The following is a 21,237-nucleotide window of genomic DNA, read 5'->3' as shown; positions in this document are numbered from 1 at the left end:
GATAGGAGAATATGTTGTACAACAAATTTCAAAGATTAAGTTTAATCTACAATCACTAACATGACTTGAGGAGTGAAAACCCACCTAAGGTGGGAAGAATTCTCAACTCAAAAAATACACTTCTTTCTAAGGTTTTAAATAGGAAATTCATCTGGTTGGAATTAATGCAATTCAGCCTAAGTTGATTCTATCACTAGTGAATGACAAGAGTAAATCATTGGATCATTTTGGGTAGCTGTTATATTGTTCAACTCCTCTTTCAAATTTTGGCCCTTGCAAAAACTTATACATTTATTGGAGGTATACTTTTTACTCTTTCAAACCATATTACCTTAATGGAGAGTCAATTTTCCTTCTTGTCTTTAGCCTTAAAAACTTTGAAGCCTTGAAACTAGATCACTTTTTTTCAAAAAAAATCATTAAATATGGATTGTTACATATTTAGATACAATTGTATCTTGGTAAAATATTCTATCTGTGTGATATTTTATACAAAAATTTATGGGTTACAGTTTGACAAGGTCACATCAACAAGAGGGAGAACAAGAAAATCATGATGTTTATAAAATGGAAAAAAAGATCCTATGATCATGGTGTGATCAAGACTTTTAAAGATATTGTTAGAACCAACTTAGAATTTACAAAAATTGTTCCAAGTAAAGTGGAGAGGATGAAAACTAATGTTAGGATGAAAAAATACTTAAATTTGTCTTCTTGTAGAATGATGACTCTCATTCTCCATTTATCCAACAAAAAGGTAAAATGCAGGTGGCAAGGAGTTATCCACCCAAAACCATAGGTGGCATATTTTAATATCATTATTGGCAGCATAAACATTAATGATCATGAAATTATGATTATTAACTAATAGAAAAACCCAAACAATTATCTACATGTGGTCATACCCATGATCTATAACATCAGATTCTTAATGAGTGGAACTATGAGTAGCAAATTTGCCTCAACTAGATTCATGTAAAGAATATAAAAAATGAGGCTATCAAACTATTGGTTAACAATTTTTTCTCCTGATAGGGTTTATAACATGACTCTTTTTAATGGCCTATGTTTTGGAGAAACAAAATTTTCAGTGTATGTGTTATATCACTTTGCTTTGAATTACAAGGTATAGCTCTATTTGGTTCAAAATGATATTCAATCACTTGATGTCTTTATTTGATCATAATTTTAAAGGGTAAGCTCTTCACCTAAGAGAAAAAAAGGCTACTAACCAAATTTCTTATAGACATAATAATTCAAGAAAAATTAGATTTGGATAACTCACAAGCCCTAATGGAATGTTTGTTATAGGCTATCTTAAATCCCTAGCATCTAACTTCTAATTACCAACTATTTTAACTTCTAAAACCATGCCTATTGATTCTAATGATGTAGATACAAAAGGAAGGTGCAAAAAAAGAACTACACATGGAAGATAAATGGAATTACCTATGCTGCGATTACCATAATGGAATGGAATCCAAGAGAAAATCACAGTACCAAATGTAATTGTCTTTAACCCTCAATGCAAATCTAATCTAACCTAAAATTGGAACAAAAAATGTAAAAGCCAAATCGAGGTAAATGGAATTACCGAATATCTATAGTCAAGTTTGGTGACCTTTTCATTATTAAAATAAATTACATTTATAGCTTTCTATGATTCCTCAGTTCTGGAAGTGCAACAGTCACACAATAGAAATAAACTATGAATAAAACATCAAAATATCTAATCTACAACATGGTATGGATGTGTGGCATCTTTTCCAATTATGATGTTGATCCCATGGCATCTTTGAGAATAGCTAGTGACCATTTATCTTCACATGGCTTCAAAAACCCTGGGAAAAATCTTCATTTCCTTCATATTCTATTTTTGGCACCAAATCTATGTAATTTGAATCCCAATGGTCACATCAAGTTTGAATTCTTGTTGTAGATTTGAAATCAACAATCATGATTAAAACCTAGCAATCTTCATTATTTTCCATTTATGACTTCCTTCATGGATCCATCTATGCAAAAATGTCCAATGCTCAAATTTTGGCTTTTGTTATCTCTCATGCAACTTTATAAAGTGAGAAAGTGACAGGAATTGATCTTTTAAGATTTGATGGCTGGCAAGATGCATCATTTCACATCACTTGGAAACTAAAGAGGGACACACCTTAATTCCTAACATTTGACAACACATAACATCTTTTAGGGAGATTTTCTAAAATGAGTTTGTACTTGTAGGAAAACTTCCAAAAATGAAGAAGTGTTATTGATATCTTATCAACAATCATGATTTAAACAAAACAATGCTTTCATCATAATCCTTATCATCTGTTTGCAATTTCCCATCATATAAGACTTTTAACCTATGCAATGATGCAATGACTAACTATTATCTTATTTCACAACTTTGCAACCTTAAGTTTTAACTCTTAGATAAACTTTGCAATGGTGTGATCATAATATTTCACTCCTTTATAACCCTAAAATTAGATTACTCTTAACCACCTATAATGGTGCAACAATTCAAAATTTGAATGCCCTAGGTTAATTTTTGTATCTTTGCTACTTAAAATCCCTTAACTCTATTACTACATGTGATGTTGTGATAACTTCACACTTAACCACATGGATCACCTTTCCCAACTTTACAAACCAAGTTTGAAAGTTAGCCTTAACATCTGTGACATTGTAATGACTACATAGAAGATTGTTCTCTTGTTTCACATCATCATAACCAAAGAATTTAATTTCCACCAAAATTGTTTGATGATGTGATAACCATGTGAAATTGACTACTACCATCCATCACAACCTTACAACCTAAAACCTTGCAAAGCTACGAATGCCTACTTTCACTCCTTCACAACCCTTACCTTAGGTTACTCTTAACTTCTAGGGATGATTCTCATTAGCTTTTGTTGCTTTAGTGCCTTAACTCATGGTAAACTTTAATTACTTATGATGTTGCAAAAACTTTTGAATTAACTGTAGTAGTCATCCCCTACATCATTGCAACTTAAAATACTTAAGGGAATGACTTTTCAACCAACCAATGGCATGTGTTAATTTTTTTTATTGACTTTTCTAACCACCTATGTAGTTATTAAGATCACATTTGGACCATTCATGTGATAGACCAACGATGCATGTTTTCTCACCTTTATATTATAGTATATCTAAGGATTTTAACTTGGTTTTCTACTAAAACAACTAGTCTTCCTATATTCTGAGCTCAATCACCTATGATATCTTCCATTGAAATTAAAACCACTATAGATCTTTCTCCTCATAATCCTTTTGGATATTTAGATGATGAATCATTAGAATTTTCATACCATCTTATCATCAAGAAAATTCTTATAACTAAGCCACCAAACCCTTAATAACCTAGCCCTTGACTAGTGTAAAGTTCACATGATTTCCCACATAGGTTATCTTGAAAGGGGGGTGATAATAAGAGAGGTCTTCCTAGGGGGACTCTAGAAATAGAAATAAAACATTGACATAGTAACTTGACTTCAAACTAAAGAAAAATTAGATGAATTAAAAATTGGGCAACAACTAGCTCTATTTAGGGATTTAAGCATGACAATGCTTAAAAGGATCCGAGCAATCTCTATTTCCTCAAAAAAATGTGACAACTTGGCAAAAAAAGAATATAATACTCTAGGAAACCAACAAAAACTAACTAAGAAAGTGAGAAACTAAGCTAAAGAAAATTGTATGATAGAAAAACCTACCTAGCTAGCTACTATACAGGGGTTACCTACTTTAGTTTTGCATTTTATACAACTTCAAATCCTATCCATTGTAAGAACATGGCAAGAATTCTCTATTGGCATATGCCAACTTGAAATAATTATTTTGGTTCACTTGCATTATTATAAATGGCCCTTTTTACAAAGGCTAAAACTTGGAGTGCATCCCTCTTGGTTCATGCCTCTTATCCCACAATAGGACCAAATCACCTTCCATGAATTTCTTTCAATTTCCCTTGATGTTTAGTTATTTTATCTACCATTTCTTCTATTTCTTCCTACAACTTTGTGAGATACAAAATTATTTATTCCAATCCATCTCTACATATACCATCTTCAATCATAGTTTTCAATTTACAAGTGGCAAGCTCTAGAGGCAATGGCAAGTTAGCTTCTACTCCATAAACTAATGAAAAAGGTGAGATATCAATTGATCTTTTAGGTGCGGTCCTATCTACCCATAAATCATCATGTTGCAGACACTCAAAAATGGTTCACATCTATGGTTTCATCACTTCTCCCATACTAATTTTTCCCATTTTCTCATTCTACTAACTTTGATCTTTTGGCCAAAATTGATCATATTTCATCATTTGTATCCTTTTTCACATCAATTTCATATCATTTTTCAATCATTTCATATCAACTCAAAATCATTTCAAATAAACTCAAATCCATTTCAAATCAACCTGGAATCACCTAGAATCAATCATAATCATCACAAAACATATCAAATATCAAAAATCAATCATCATCTACCCAATCCTAGGCATTGTTGTGGCTTTCAGTGCACTAGAAACCTATCAATCTTATCAATCTGACCTTAGTACTGTCACAGCTCTCAGTGCTAGGTCAAACTATAATTCATGTCATCCAATATTTGACATTGTTGAGGCTTTCAATGTCAAATCATGGTATTATCAACCATTTTAATAATATTTATAGTATCCATCGATGTTATTATGATCAAACCTTTTCAATCAATTTTGATCATGTAGCATTTACAATGTCAATTAAATGTTACATATCAATCAATTCATGTCGTGTGTCCTTGGCATGTTATCAAATTCAATCAATCAATTTGACCATGGCTTTGTTCTATCTATCATCATCATATTCAATCTCCATCATCATCACATTTTCATCAAAGAATACTATCACGCTTATTTAATCAATTTTGGCCAATCATTTACTAGTTTCCTCTATAGGATTAAATAACCCATAATTTAATCGTATGTCATTCTTACTAATTATTCTTCCTAATTTTCATCCGCAATTAATTTCTATTTTATTAATTAATTGGTTCATCATTCACAAACCATGGAAATTCTTAATTTTCTAAGTCACATTTTCTTTCATTAATTCCATTTTCTACTAATTTCTATTTTGTGGAATAAAGGAATTTTAATTCAAATATTCTACAAAATATTGACATCATCATGACACTTGGGCTTGACACCTCATGGATTCTTCTTTGACATTTGGCTAAGATATGTCATAATCCAATATTCTTATTCCCTTATGCATGTCCATATTTGGCTTATTTGTCATAGATTCTAGGCTTTAAGTGGGCTTGAGGTGTCTTATGATGCGTCATAGAATCTCTTCCACATTTAGCCAAGTTTGACTTTCATGCATCATAGAATCCTAGATTTGGCATCTTTTGTCATATGCTTCATGGATTCTCAAAGGAATATCTTGCCACATCACATATCTAAGGGTGAAAAATTTAATGCTCTCACCTTGAGTGTTGATTATAAAATGAGCACTCTTTCTCTCATTTCCAGTCCTTAGGCCCTAATTCTTGAGCATTTTTTTAGGTCCTTAACTTTTCTCTAATTTTTTACTCTTGCTCTCATATTCAAATCAAAACTTCTAGTATTATCATAGCATTACCATTATCATAGGCTTTTGCTTCAACATTGTGTGCATTATAGGCAAGTTGGAGCTACAATCATTTGGAGAAGAAAGGAGGACATGGGATCTACAAACAAAAGAGGGAGTTTTAACTTTATTTTCTTTCTTTATTAGTTTTGTTTTCATGGTAGACTAGTGGGTTCTAACATATTTTGATTGAGCTTGTGATTTATCATAGTATGTTATGCATTTAACCCATTTTTTGTTCCTAAAATTGGTGAACCCGATGTGACCATGCATATCTAACTTGGATTTTCTTGTTTTGTGTTTGTAGGTGCAAGGAAGGAGCTCACTTGGAAGGGTATAAAGGCTATCTAAACTTCCATATCACACCTATATTAATTAGGGGGTCTAGTAACATGCTTGTATGCTCTTGTTTCATGCATTTTTTTAGATTGCTATCCTAGGGTGTACTATGCTCTGTCAAGGTGAACTTGGGACCCCTATGATCAATTTTAGGAGTCTAGAAGCCACCAAAACCCATTTTTTCTAGTTTTGACTTCCCATTTGTTCCCAAAACTTACCAACTACATCATTGATGTAGTTTTCACTATTTGGGCACACTTGGGAGTATAGATTTCAAAATTTATAGTTTCTAAGTATTATTCAAACACCATTTCCCCATAGTTTGCACCTGACCTCCCAACTACATCCTAAAACTACCAACTACACCTAGCTGGGCCCAACTACATCATGGATGTATTTAGCACTATTTGGGTGCACTTGGGGGCATTCTGAGCTATTTTGGCCTTCTGGGGTGTAGTTTTCTCTCTCAGAGTGCACCTGGTTCACAGAAAACACACACATCAATCAGAATCTACATGTAAGGTTTCCATTTGCTTCTAGAACATAGACTAGATGATTTTTTGTTACTAATGGTCTACTTGCAGCATGTGGTGATTGTTAGATGAAGACATGATCATGAAAAACTACTAATGTTTGTTTGCAAGACATTTTTGAAGACCATTGTGTATTTTTCAAAACCATGTGTGTGGATTTCCTAGATTAGATAACACTTTTTTGGTGCTTAAAATGAACTTTTCCATTTTTTCCTGGCATGTCTATAGTGTTTAAATCCCTAGAAGTTACATTGGATGTATCCTGTCCCCTCGCCATTCATGGATCTTGGGTGTAGGTGAAATCTGTGTAACTTTTATAGGAGACCTACCTTGGACTAATATACTCAATATTGGGTATGCTAGGGGATGACCTCAAAGTAGTAATATGCCAAAAGCTAGGTCAACATTCTAGCCATTATATAAAATTTGATTACGGTGAAATCCATGTCGATGGTATTGCTACATAATAGCTCTCTTCTAGTACCCTTGTGGTTGGGAGACCTTTTGCAGAAGTTTATCATTCACTTGCCGAACAAAATGCCCTTACTAAAAACCATTTTTTAGTGGCCAAAATCCTTTCTATCCACTAGCTCAAAAGGTCACCCATGCCCGTCAAGACATCCTACATTCTCGTAGTCCTTAGTAGAGGCAATAGTCCCTTGGGAAGTCATGCCCCTTGGGAAGTGAATCTTGGTAACCCCAAAAAGTGAGTGCACTATAAGGGGGAGCCTGTGGTGCCAAGATCCTAGGTACTCCACCCTGGATAAGCATGGTTGAACTTTAGTTCAAGTAGGAATTCAGTGGATATAGTCCTAAAGCCTAGGTTGTGGTGTGATTGTTCACTTTTAACAACAACTATTCTTGTCTTAATCTGTCTTCCATGTGTGTAAAACATAATCAAGATAAAAAACAACATTCAAATTTAGACCTTGAAAACTTGCAAACACTTGTGAAAACATTACACATTGTCAAAACATTTCAACCTTTGTCCAAACTTTGCAAACTTTGGTTCAACACATTCAAACCTCAAAAAATATGGCAACTTGTGATCCTAAATGTGCTTGGCAAAACATAGATCTCATTCTTGCATAAACTCCACTTGAATTTACCCTAGTCTAGGCCTCATTCTTACATCATATAGACTTAAAACATTACACATTTTCAAAACATTTCAACCTTTGTCCAAACTTTGCAAACTTTGGTTCAACACATTCAAACCTCAAAAAATATGGCAACTTGTGATCCTAAATGTGCTTGGCAAAACATAGATCTCATTCTTGCATAAACTCCACTTGAATTTACCCTAGTCTAGGCCTCATTCTTACATCATATAGACTTCATATTGCACCTTTTAGTCCTCATTTAGTATACATTACCTTTCATATTGCATCCATTTGGGTTTAGTTTACCTTCCTTAGTCTTTGCATTTCCCCCCAAAACTTGCATGTTCCATTGTCCATCTTGCATCTTTGCATACCCAACCCTCATCTTTCCAACTTTAACCATCATTTTGGGTGTCATAAGCATCATTTTGGACCTCCATTTTTGTCTTAACATTATCCTCTACTATTTAGCTCTTTGTGATATCAATTTGGAAAACATAGCACCTAGAATTGCCTTAGTTTCAGCCTAGTTTACCAATTGCATCTTGAAACTACCAAATACACCAAAACTAGCCCCAAATATGTCATGGATGTAGTTGGTACTATCTAAGGACCCAATTTGGGAATCTAGATAACATTTTGAGGCTTTAATTGTGTCCTTAGGTACCTGGTTAGCTCCCCTTGCATTAGCATACCCTGATTTGCATCCTGCATCTCCTAGTCATCATTATCTTCACTTAGGACATCATTCCTTAGGTCATAACCTCTTTTCTATGTCTCCCAACCCATCATAACATCAAACCCAACATCTTAGCTTCCTGGCATATCAATTTGGTAACCATACCTTTCAGAATCAACATACATTCAACCTAGCTTACCAATTGCACACATAAACTACCAACTGGCCCCAACTACATCATAGGTTTATTTGGTACTATTGGAGTGAACTTGACACTATCAAGGTGCACTTTGGCACCTGCATGACCATTTTAAGCCTCCAAACTGCACTTTAGAACCCTAAAATTGCATCTAGGAGCCTCTGTACCTCGCCATTCTGCACTTGACTCAAAACTGCATCTTGCACCCAAAATATCATTTTTCATCATAGGAATTGTCCATATTGCATATCCAATCAGAATCATCACCAATTTTAGTCCCTTAAATGTCATTTTGAACCCCAAAACCTTTGAATTTAGTCAAAAATCTATACAAAAGTATGAACTCTAGAGTATTACATTGGGTCAATGGATGATGGATCTTGACCATGGTCATTTTATCATTTTATTTTGTCAAATTCTACCTATTTCAAGGTAGATTTGGATTTTTCATTTTGATCTTATCATTTTTTGTCCTTTTTTTTTGGTCAAGATCCAAAGTCTATTGTCATAACATTAAACTCTTAGGTTAATACCTTGTAAATATTTCACCTAAGTTCAAAACCTTGCATATACCTCTATCATTAGCATAATCATATTCCTAAATGTCCTTTTTACTTACCCTAGTGGTATATACCCTTCATCTTGCATTGATCAAAATCCTAGCATCATTTTCACTACCAAACCCTATCAAAGTGTCCATCAACCAAATTGTCCTTTTGATCACTTATCCTCATTTTTGCATATTCCAAACATCATTATCAACCCTAGAAAAACATACCTTGCATATTAAACCTTGCATACACCTACCCTTAGTATCATTACCAAGTCCAAAACACAACCCTAACCTTCATTTTGCAAACGTTCAAAATGGCACCTTGCATTTGCATTTGCATAACATCCCTAGGACATTTTCACTTTGCATATCAAAATGCTAGGTCATTTAACATTTCCTCACATTGCATAACATCCCTAAACACGTAAAAATCCCAAAAACACTCATATATTTCATACCCACATCTTAGTTATCAAGTTTTGACTTCTTTTACCAATTGCAAACATCAATTGCACAGTTGGTATTTTTAGGATGCACTTGGTAGTATCATAGTACACTTGGTAATTAGGTGTTTCATTCTAGGTTCCAAAACCCTAATCTACACTTCCAAACCTTTCATTGCATCCCAAGACCTTAGAAAACTCTCTAAATCACTCAAAACATTCAAAATTTGCATTTTAGGCACCCTAGCACCCCTGTTTGCCCATTGCATCCCTCTTACTTACAAACTACTCACTTTCAAGGCCCCAACTACATCATGGGTGCACTTGGTACTGTCTAAGCATAGTTGGTATTTTATGTGCACACTTGGGAGGTAGAAAAGTCCATTTAGGTTTTTTCCCATTGCATCTGCATTCTTAGGTATCATGCCAGCACTTACTAGGACACAATTAGCTTAGAGACCTGAGGAACTTTATCAACCTTTTTTTTCTAAGGCACAAGCACAACCAAAACCTCACCCATGATAGAAGAAGAGTAAGAAGACCCAAAAACCATTTTATGAAGACCAAATTGAGGTGTCACAACCATTACTAGTAGACCCCTTGAACATGTATCAAAAAGAGCACCATAATCAACCTATGACACAACAAACCTTGAACAATGCACCTACCATGAGATTTCCTCTGAAAACTTCCCGTACACATGGGATGGTTTAATTGAGTCCTGACTTTGAACCTATATTTGTGCCTATACCACCAAGAGGAGGAAGTGTACCAAATACACCTGAAGATGAACAATCATATTCCTTCAAATTCAACCAACCTAACATAAGTACCTTCAACCCTAACACATCAAACATATAGCGAGGTACTATACACCTCGATGATGAATTTGACTCTAATTATGGTATCACTTTTTTGGCAGTCCAAGAAATTGTCAAATTCAACCCAAATGTGGAAGGACCTAAATCCAAACATCACACCAACACGACCATTGAAAACATAGAATCCATGATCGATTTGGACTTAGATAAGGGAAAACAACATTTGGAGTTTTTAAACATGATAATGGCACCTATAAGGTCCCATCAAGAATCAACCATCGAAATCCTCCAAAGTACATTTGAACACGTCAATCTTAACCCCATGTTTGACAAAATACCACCAATTCCTAAACACCCCAAAAGGACATTAAGATTTGATTTTAGTCACATGATGTGACAAAAAGAAGCACCTAAAGGGACTTGTACTCTAGGGATACCAGACATACCTCCTTTGGAGTTAAATCAACAAAGTGCACCTCTGCTCCTAACTCTACCAAGTGTTATGACATCAAATGTTATGGAAACATCAAGTACACTATGTCTCCTATGTGAAACATCAACTACAACAATCCCTTTTGATGCACAAAGGAAAATTCTTATTGACTTACACCTATTCCCAAAAGGAATGCACCTAATTGTAAAATCAACATGATGTCCCAAGGAGAAACCTCTAACACACAAAGGTGTCAAAGCAACAATACCAACATGATGGTCAATTTGAAAGGACTTAGTCAACTCCCACAATAACATTAACTTATAGTGGTATAAGGACTTAACACTTCTAACCCTCAACCAAGTCTACATCCACTTAACACACATTCCACATATCAACAACAACACCAACCACAACAACAACAACCTCAAGTGGTGCAAACATCCAACATCCCTAATACATAGTCCAACATAAACCCACTTCAACTCCATGCAATGTATCAACAACAAATGATGTTTGCTAAACAACAAGAGCAAGTCAAGCAATAGTTGGAATATCAAAGAAGACTTGAGCAAAAAATTGCATACCAGAAAAAATTATTGTAACAACCACATGTGCCACACCAACCTCAATAGATACCTCTACAACAACAATCACATACATGGCCTCACATACAACCAATAGAGGTATCCCAAAAATAACAACAACAAATAACATGACAACAACACATGATACATCAATTGCAGCCAATCCCACAACAAGTGCCACATCAAATGCCACAACAAGTACCTCAAAAAGTATCACAACATCAACCCTTTTGGCTTTGAGGTACCAACATACCTCCTCCACCTAGTGACACATCACCAGACTCATCAAACATAGAAATGTCAGAACCAAGTAGACATAGCTCCTACCATAGAAAACATTCTACTCATAGGAACAAAGGACTTGAAGGAAAGACTATCATGAAAAACCCTAATGAAGAGCTATTGCAACAATTCAAACAACTTTCCAAACAAGTCAAGGCATTGGGAGTCTAAAAGAAATAGGCTCTATACATAAAAAGGGACTTACATCCTAATCCATTTGATAAAAGTCTATATGTACCTCCATTACCAAAACACTTTGAGGCTCCAAGGTTTGAAAAATACCAAGGAAAAGGGAACCCTATTGATCATATCAGAGAATTTTGTGACTCATGTACTGAACTCAATGATGAGCCCACTTACCTCATGAGATTTTTCTCTTGTTCTCTAGGTGGGCCTACACTTGAATGGTACTCCAAACTTCCTGGTAATATCAAATCCTGGTTAGAACTCACAGACAAGTTCATCTCCCACTTTGCCTTTAACATTACAAATGAAGTTACACTTTCTAATTTGTGCTCAACTAAATAGAAGATAAGAGAACCATTTATCACATTCTTACTATGCTAGAGAAGCTTAGTTAGTCAATGCTTACTAGACATTCCTGAAGAACAACAAGTAAACTTGTGCATTGAAAACTTAGTCCTAGACTTAATGTGCAAACTCAAAATCAAGAGCCCAATAACTATTTCTAAACTAATTAAAAAGGGAGCTAGTATTGAAGATGCTCTTATCTGTAAGGAAATCCTCAAGATAAACAAGGAAAACACAAACACCAGTTCCTCTAATGACAAGCCAATTTTTTTCTCCAAAAATAAGAATGTGACTAATGATGGCATTATGGATGCTTGCACAGTTAGCACATCACAACCTCAATTGAATTTGAAAGGCACAAACCCCAAAAAATTCAAAAAATCCTAATCAAACAACACCTCAACAATAGAAAATTGAGACTTCCATGCAAGATAAACCTCGAAGACATCCTAGAACCAAAGATAGGAAATTCACACCATTGGGGATACCTCTTGAGACCGCACTACAATAGTTACTAAGTAATAAATTCTTGTAGTTACCCCTAATCAAAGATGAACCATTGACTAAAACTAATTGGTGGGATGACAAAAAGTGTGGTGATTACCGTCATAGCAAATGAAAAAAGACATCATTGTACTTCCAATCAAAACATGCAATACAAGACCTTAATGATTATGGTGTAATCATGATTGATCCATCACTATTAGTATCCAACTCTGATCACACTATATTCAAAGATCCTTTGGGTAATCATGACAAATAAAAACTCTCAAGTTCAAACTCAAACTCACAAGGTAATGTGAATTACACATGCACTAGATATGACTACACCATCAATTGCTTTAATGAGTCCGATTCTCACATATTCACATTCACGTTGAAGGCTAAAGACCCTCATTGCACTATCACTACAAATTGTACCAAGATCACCCTACTTGGAGCCCCATCTAGACCTAATACTTCTACTAGACCTGCACCCCCTAGTATACCTGCTACTCCTACTTCATCTAATTATAGCCTTTTTGAATAGCATGGAAAGACTCATGCACAAATATCCATTTTGGACCTCTTGTGTGCATCTCCCCAACATCAGAAGATCTTTGATCAAGTCCTTAAAGAGTCAGCCATTCCAGATAACATTGATTTTCCCTAGTTCCAAGCCATGGTTGGGAACCTATCTACATTATAGAATATCACTTTTTTCCCTCAAGATATTCCTAAAGAAAATCCCAACCACAATGATCCCCTCCACCTTGAATTCTTTGTCCACAATGTTAAAGTCATACATGTCTTGATAGATGGACAAGAATGGCTGAATATCTTTACACTTAAAGTAGACAAAGGTCTAGGTTATTCTAAAAATGACATGGATCCCACAGGAAGGATCACAATCAAATCCTATGATGATGGTGAAAATTTCTCTATAGGGGTCATCATCTTACATATCAGAGTTGGTCCAACTACTGAGAACAGTTTAGTCCAGGTCCTAGATATAGAAATGAACTGTAATATGATACTAGGACTCCCATGGATCCATGCTATGAAATTAGTTCCTTCTACATATCACCAGTGCCTAAAGTTCTCCTATAATAATGTAGAGGTAACCATCTCGGGTGATCCAAATCCCTTCCAATTCTATGGCAATCTTAGAGGAACCATTACATAACATGTCTCGAAAAACCATAGAAAAAATCCCCTAGAGTCCTCCAAGTATGTTCCATACTCACATTTGCATCCAAAGGAAAGCTTAAAATCCAAGACCAAGGTTGCAATGAATACTCCATGTCTCATGCCTTTCACATTGGGAAACTTCCTTTATCCTCCAGGTCATATGGTAAACGTTAGCTTATACAGAACAAGCCTAAGTTCGTATTTCAAAAGAAACCATCTGTAACTTTCACTAGTGGAGGTGGACTACATGAAGAACATGTCTATGAAAATATCTCTACATGGTTGAAAAGGCTAAAGAAGAATAAGAAATTACTCCTATATCCCCCAATAGGTATGGACCTAGATTCACCATCATGCAAAAAAATTGGATATAATGGATGTAGTGGCCTAGGACTCCAAAAGAAGGGCATTGTTCAACCCATCACTACATTAGGATGACCTCATAGCTTGGAACTTGGATTCAAACCATTTTTTGGGTCTTCCTAATACTAAGTCATCCTTATCTGAGGAGGTGAATGTTTCAAATGATGACAAGGCATCTGAGAACAACCAACTTGAACCCACCAAATCTATATCTAGCATTGATGATCCTAATACCTCCCTTGATTGTGCACACAAATAGCCTACCTATGGAAGATAAATATATCAATCCACCTGTCACTCAAAGAAATTCTTCACCTTGGATCAAAACATTCTAGGATCTAAGCCCTCCTACTTCTGAACATGATCTTGTTGACATCACTAAAGAAGATATCCATATATATGCCTTTGACAAAAGCTTATTCAACACCGATGATGAAATTTCCTTAGTTTTCCCTAAACCTATTGATTGGGACCAACAAGGATCACCAATGTTTGACCAGTTTCAAAATAATGATGCCATCACAAAATTCTTTGAGCTTCATGAAGATGTACCACAAGGCGATCACAATTTTGGATTTTCCATTGATCTAAACATCATGGCATATTTCTTGGAGTCAACTCCATCTTCCAGTCACAAAATTGAGAAAATAACAAAAAAAGACACAAGTAGGTCTCTTGGTGAAAATCAAAAGGCACCATTAGAACATGAAAAAGTAAAAATAAGGGATGTATTTGAGGGTGAAAACCTCTCTATGACACCTGAGGATGGAAGATTGGATGCACCCCCATTGAAGGAAATATCAGCACTGCTTGTGGAAATGATAGAAGAGATTAATCTAGGAACTCCTAACAACCCCAAAGTCATAAACTTTGCAACCTAATTATCACCAGAAGAAAAGGATGAATTTATCAGATTCTTTCTAGAGAGGCAGATCAACTTTGCCTGGTCTTATGTAGACATGCCCAAATTAGATCCTAAACTAGTCCTTCATCACTTGCCATTAAAACTAGGAATGAAACCTATAAAGAAAAAGTTGAGAAAAATGCATCCTCAAGTTTCCCTCCTTGTCAAAGCTAAATTGAAGAAACTATTGGATGTCAGCTTCATAAGACCCATTGATTATGTAGAGTGGATATCTAATCTAGTACCAGTAAGAAAACACTCTTGGGAATCTAGATATATACTAACTTTTGTGATCTTAACAAGGCATGTCCCAAGGATGATTTTCCTTTACCAAACATAGATATCATTGTAGACATGACAGTTGGGTATGAGATGTTATCACTAATGGATGGCTTTTTCATCTATAATCAGATAAGATTAGCCCCTGAAGATCAACACAAGATAGCTTTTACATGCCCTTGGGGAACATACTACTGGAATGTCATGCCATTTGGTATTAAAAATTTTGGGGCAACATATCAAAGAGAAATGACCACCATCTTCCATGATTTCATGTACATCCTCATGGAAGACTATGTTGATGATTTACTGTGCAAATGCTATAAAAGGAAAGATCATTTGGGCATCCTAGATTAGATATTCACCAGAATGGAAAGTTATAAGCTTCATGTAAATCCAAAAAAGTGTGTATTTGGGGTTGTCTCTGGAAAGCTTGTAGGCTACATTGTTTCTCAACAAGGCATTGAAGTGGATGCTAAGAAAGTAAAAGCAATACTTGACATGCCTCCTCCAACAAATCTAAAAACCTTAAGAGGACTACAAGGAAGATTATAGTCTATTCATAGATTCATTGTGCAACTAGCAGATAAGTCTCACTCATTTCAACACCTCATACATAAAGGAGTATCCTTTCAATGTAATAAGAAGTGCCAAGAATCTTTCCAATAGCTAAAGGATTATCTTCTACATCCACCAATTTTAATGGCTCCCATTCTAGGCAAGCCATTCATCCTATACATATCTGATACAAATACAACATTAGGATCTCTCTTAGCAATAAAATGATGAACAAGGAAGAGAGTGAGCCATATATTACATCAGTAGAATACTTTTTGGCTATGAGCTAAATTATTCACTAATTGAACAAGCATGCCTTGCTATTGTCTTTGTAGCCCAAAAGCTCAGACATTACATGCTCCATCAGAAAACAATGCTTATCTCTAAGATCAACCCACTGAAATATCTCCTTAGCAGGGCTGCTCTCATAGGATGCTTAGCCAAATGGTTCATGGTCCTTAGTGAATTTGACATAGAATATGTAGACAAAAAGGCAATCAAAGGGAAAGTGAGAGCAAATCAATTAGCAGAAGCCCCTATGTTAGATGATCATCCCAGGTTGATAGACTTTCTAGATGAAGCCATATTTCACATGGACGTAGCTAATGAATGGAAGCTTTATTTTGATGGATCACATACATGAAATGGTTTAGGAGCTGGCATCATGTTTATCACTCCCCAAGGAGACATAATCCCCAAATCATATAGGATTGCATTCTATTATACAAACAACATAGAAAAAGATGAGGCACTAATCACAAGAATCAAGATAGTCATCCAACGGAACATTCAACATTTACAAGTCTTTAGGGATTCCCAGTTGGTCATCCACCAAGTCAATGATGACTATGAGACCAAAGATGATAAACTAGTGCCCTACAAGTAGATGGTAGACTACCAAATATCTAGACTCCATGAGTTGGAAATGCTTGATGAATGGAGATGAGTTGCCTTGACACATTTGCAAGTTTACCAAAACTAACTCAAATAGAGCTATAACAAGAAAGTTTGAGGTTGTCATAAAGAGGTCAGTGATCTAGTCCTGAAGATGAACTACAAGACCCAACATCATAGAGAAAAACAAGACAAATTTGAGCCAAATTGGGAAGGACCTTATGTAGTTACTGCATCATTTGGGTCCGGAGTATATCAGCTTGTAACTCTAGAGGGTGAACCATTGCCCATGTCTATCAATAACATGCATCTTCATAAGTACTACACTTGATTTTGTCTAAAAGTCTTGAAAAAAGATCAAAAAATCCTGAAAAAAATCAAAAAAATAGCAAAAAGTCCTAAAACAAGAAAAGAAAAAATTGAAAAAAATGAAAAAATGGATGCCTTGATGAAAACTTGCCAAATAGACATCTTGGCACAAAAAATTGAGTCAAGAGAAAAATTTCATCCAAAAGTGAAAACCTGGCAAACAAGTGCTTTGGGCAAGTACCATGGTGAAAACTTCGCAAATAGGCACCATGTGTAATTAGTTATTTCTCCTCCATCTATTGAGATTCCATCTAGTTTCTCCCCCTTTTTCATTCCCTAATCATCCCTATCATCTTGCAAAACATCTTTTTCTCCGTGACCATGGTTCATGAACTAGTTGATATCTATTGTTATCATAGTTAAAGCATCACCAGTCTGCACACACCCTATCATTGGCCTTTGTACATAGTTTTTGTCTTGTCTAGGGGCATATTACCTACATGATGCATGAATTTGAATTTAAACTAGGGGCATATCCCTAAGAACTTTTTATCCATTGGACCTATCACATAACATATTGGAACTAACACTTGTATATGCTTTTATGATCCTAAACGAATCCTAAAAATTCAAATATGATCCTTATAAAATCCTAAACATTCAAACATGATCTTGAAAAAATACTAAAAATCATAAAATGTCTTGAAAAATTTACTAAACATCAGAAAATTTCATGAAGTAAAACCTAAAAATTGTAAAATGTCTTGAAGAAATTAGTCACACAAAAACATCAAATATCCCCAAAAACCCTAAAAATCACAAAACCCATAAAAAAATATGCAATAAACCTTGTAAATATTCATTGTGGATAACCACCCCTTTTGCATGAATGCTTGCACTTTGCAGACTAAAACTCAAAGCACTATACTTTCAAGACAGTCACACTATCTAAAGAACGTGAAACAACAATCAATCCAACATATCATTATGAACCTCTCAACTGAATCCACAAATAGAGCTATCACATCATCAACATTTCAAACACTATCTACACACCTAAAACATTAACAAGCAAGTAATAATGGACAAGAATAGCTATTGGCTCACACTATTTAGTGAGTGATTTACTTTTTTCTTTGTTTTTCTTTGATCATGTTCCTATGCCACTCGATGATATAAACTGATCTATGGGAGTGGCCAGGATGGTTCATGGTCATCTTTTATTTTCTATCTATTATAAGGTACCTTTGAGAGTCTAGGGAATGTACATATGCCTCAGGAAGGATAATTTCATTTTCTATTTTCATTATTCTTGTTTACACATAAGGTTTGCATTTGCACTCTAGCCCTTTATGCCATGATGTGTTGCATTCTATTTGTCATATCAAAATAAAGCTCCATTTGACATATAGTGTACATTACAATAGCAAAAGTCTTTCCATCATACTAACATCTCCTCATCTCATCTCCTAAGTCTTCTATCATTCATCTTGTTCTTCACCACCATGATCATGTATTCTGATACACCAAATCATCTTCATCTAGCATTCATGTATTCCTACATCATCCTACTCTATCAATCAACCTTCTATGGCTTTCCACCTAGTCAAACCTTAGCCTGACATTTGTCTCACCATATTTGACAAAATCTAACCATTTTTTTATTATTTCACTCATTTTAGGACATCTTTCCATCATTTTGGGCATGCACGCATAGTTTTGGGTCATTCTGAGTCCAATCGAGCTGATTCTAGCCCCCAGAGCCTTCTAGGGTACAGTCTGCACTTTCAGAGTGTAGTTGGGCTTCCCAATTTCATCCTAGGTGCACTTGGTATTTTCATGGCACAATTGGGCTTACCAAGTGTGCATTGGATGCACTTGGATGAGTTTTGGGTGCACTTGGGGACCTAGGATGCCTAGAACTGCTCCTAGAGACCCTATTGTGCATGCTGAAGGCCATAAATTTTTTGTTTCAACTTTGTTTAATGAATCATCAATTGCATTGGACTCATGTATTTGTCATGAACAAAATGAGCTATCATTTTAATTATTGGGTCACTGTATTGAGTGGTCATTCTTACAACTACTCTTAGGCTCTTGCTTGACCCCTGTCATATTGAGTTTGGCCCTCCAAGCCTTCTAGGGCATAATTCTCACTTTCTAAGTTCACTTGGGCTTCCCAAGTGTGTCATGGGCATACTTGGTACTATCATGGCACACTTGGGCTTACCAAGTGAACATTGGATGCACTTGGATGAGTTTTGGGTGCACTTGGGGCAGTAGGATGCCCAAAACTACTCCCGGAGCCCCTATGTTGCACTCCATAGCCCATAAATTTTGTGTTTTAACTTGGATTTTCTATCCATCAATTGAATTAGATTTTTATCTTCATTTTGGAAAAAATGAACTATCATTTTCATCATTCTATGTCTTTCTTGAGTGGTAACCCATGCAATTACTCTCGGGCTCCTGATTGACCTTGTTCTACACTCTAGACCTCATAACCTTTAGATTTTAGCTCTAATGTTTGATTTGTTAGTTGCTATGGTTTTTTCTTCTTGTTTTTGTCAAATTTATTTATCATATTCTTATCTTAGTTAATTTCTCAAGGGGGCACCCATATATATCATCCCTACTGGGGCATGTTTTGGCTTTCTCACCAGTTATTCTTTGACACAATGCTCTAAATCACATTCTATCAAAGAGGGGAAAAATATAGACACTCAAGAATGGTTTGCATCTATGGTTTCATCACTTCCTCCATACTAATTCATCCCATTTTCTCATTCTACTAACTTTGATCTTTTGGCCAAAATCAATCATATTTCATCATTTGTATCCTTTTTCACATTAATTTCATATCATTTTGCAATCATTTCATATCAACTCAAAATCATTTCAAATCAACCCAAAATTACCCAAAATTAGTCATAATCATCACAAAACATATCAAATATCAAAAATCAATCATCATCTACTTAATCCTAGGCATTGTTGTGGCTTTCAACACCTTGGAAACCTATCAACCTATCAATCTGACCTTAGTACTGTCGTGGCTCTTAGTGCTAGGTCAAACTATCATTCATGTCATCCAATCTTTGACATCGTTGAGGCTTTCAATGTTATATCATGGCATTATCAACCATTTTAATAATATTGATAGTGTCTATCAATTTTATTATGATCAAAGCTTTTCAATAAATTTCGATCATGTAGCATTTACAATGTCAGTTAAATTTTACATATCAATCAATTCATGTCCTATGTCCTTGACATGTTATCAAATTCAACCAATCAATTTGACCATGGCTTTGGTCTATCTATCATCATCATATTCAATCTCCATCATCATCACATTTTCATCAAAGGATACTTTCACACTTATTTAATCAATTTTGGCCAATCATTTACTAATTTCCTCTATAGGATTAAATAACCCATAATTTGATCCTATATCATTGTTAATAAATAATTTTCCTAATTGTCATCCTCAATTAATTGATATTTTATTAATTAATTGGTTCATCATTCACAAATCATGGAAATTCTTAATTTCCTAAGTCACACTTTCCTTCATTAATTCCATTTTCTACTAATGTCTATTTTGTGGAATAAAGAATTTTTAATTCAAATATCCTACAAAATATTGACATCATCATGACACTTCGGGTTGACATGTCATGGATTCTCCTTTGACATTTTGCTAAGATATTTTTTTAATCCAAAATTCTTATTCCCTTATGCATGCCCATATTTGGCTTATTTGTCATAGATTCGTGGCTTTAAGTGGGCTTGAGGTGTCTTATGATGTGTCATAGATTCTCTTCCACATTTAGCTAGGTTTGACTTTCATGCATCATAGGATCCTGGATTTGGCATCTTTTGACATATGCATCATGGATTCTCAAAGGAATCTCTTGCCACATCACATATCTAAGGGTGTAAAATCCAATGCTCTCACCTTGAGTGTTGATTATAAAATGAGCACTTTTTCTCTCATTTCCAGTCCTTAGGCCCTATTCTTGAGCATTTTTCAAGTCCTTAGCTTTTCTCATCTTTTCTACTCTTTCTCTCATATTCAAATCAAAACTTCTAGTAGTCTCATAGCATTACC

This window comes from Cupressus sempervirens, chromosome 8 (assembly GCF_028749045.1).
Source record: "Cupressus sempervirens isolate cs-2001-9-10 chromosome 8, ASM2874904v1, whole genome shotgun sequence".
Classification (NCBI taxonomy): domain Eukaryota; kingdom Viridiplantae; phylum Streptophyta; class Pinopsida; order Cupressales; family Cupressaceae; genus Cupressus; species Cupressus sempervirens.
The sequence above is the reverse complement of the archived record's forward strand: the minus strand, read 5'-3'. Positions refer to the sequence as shown.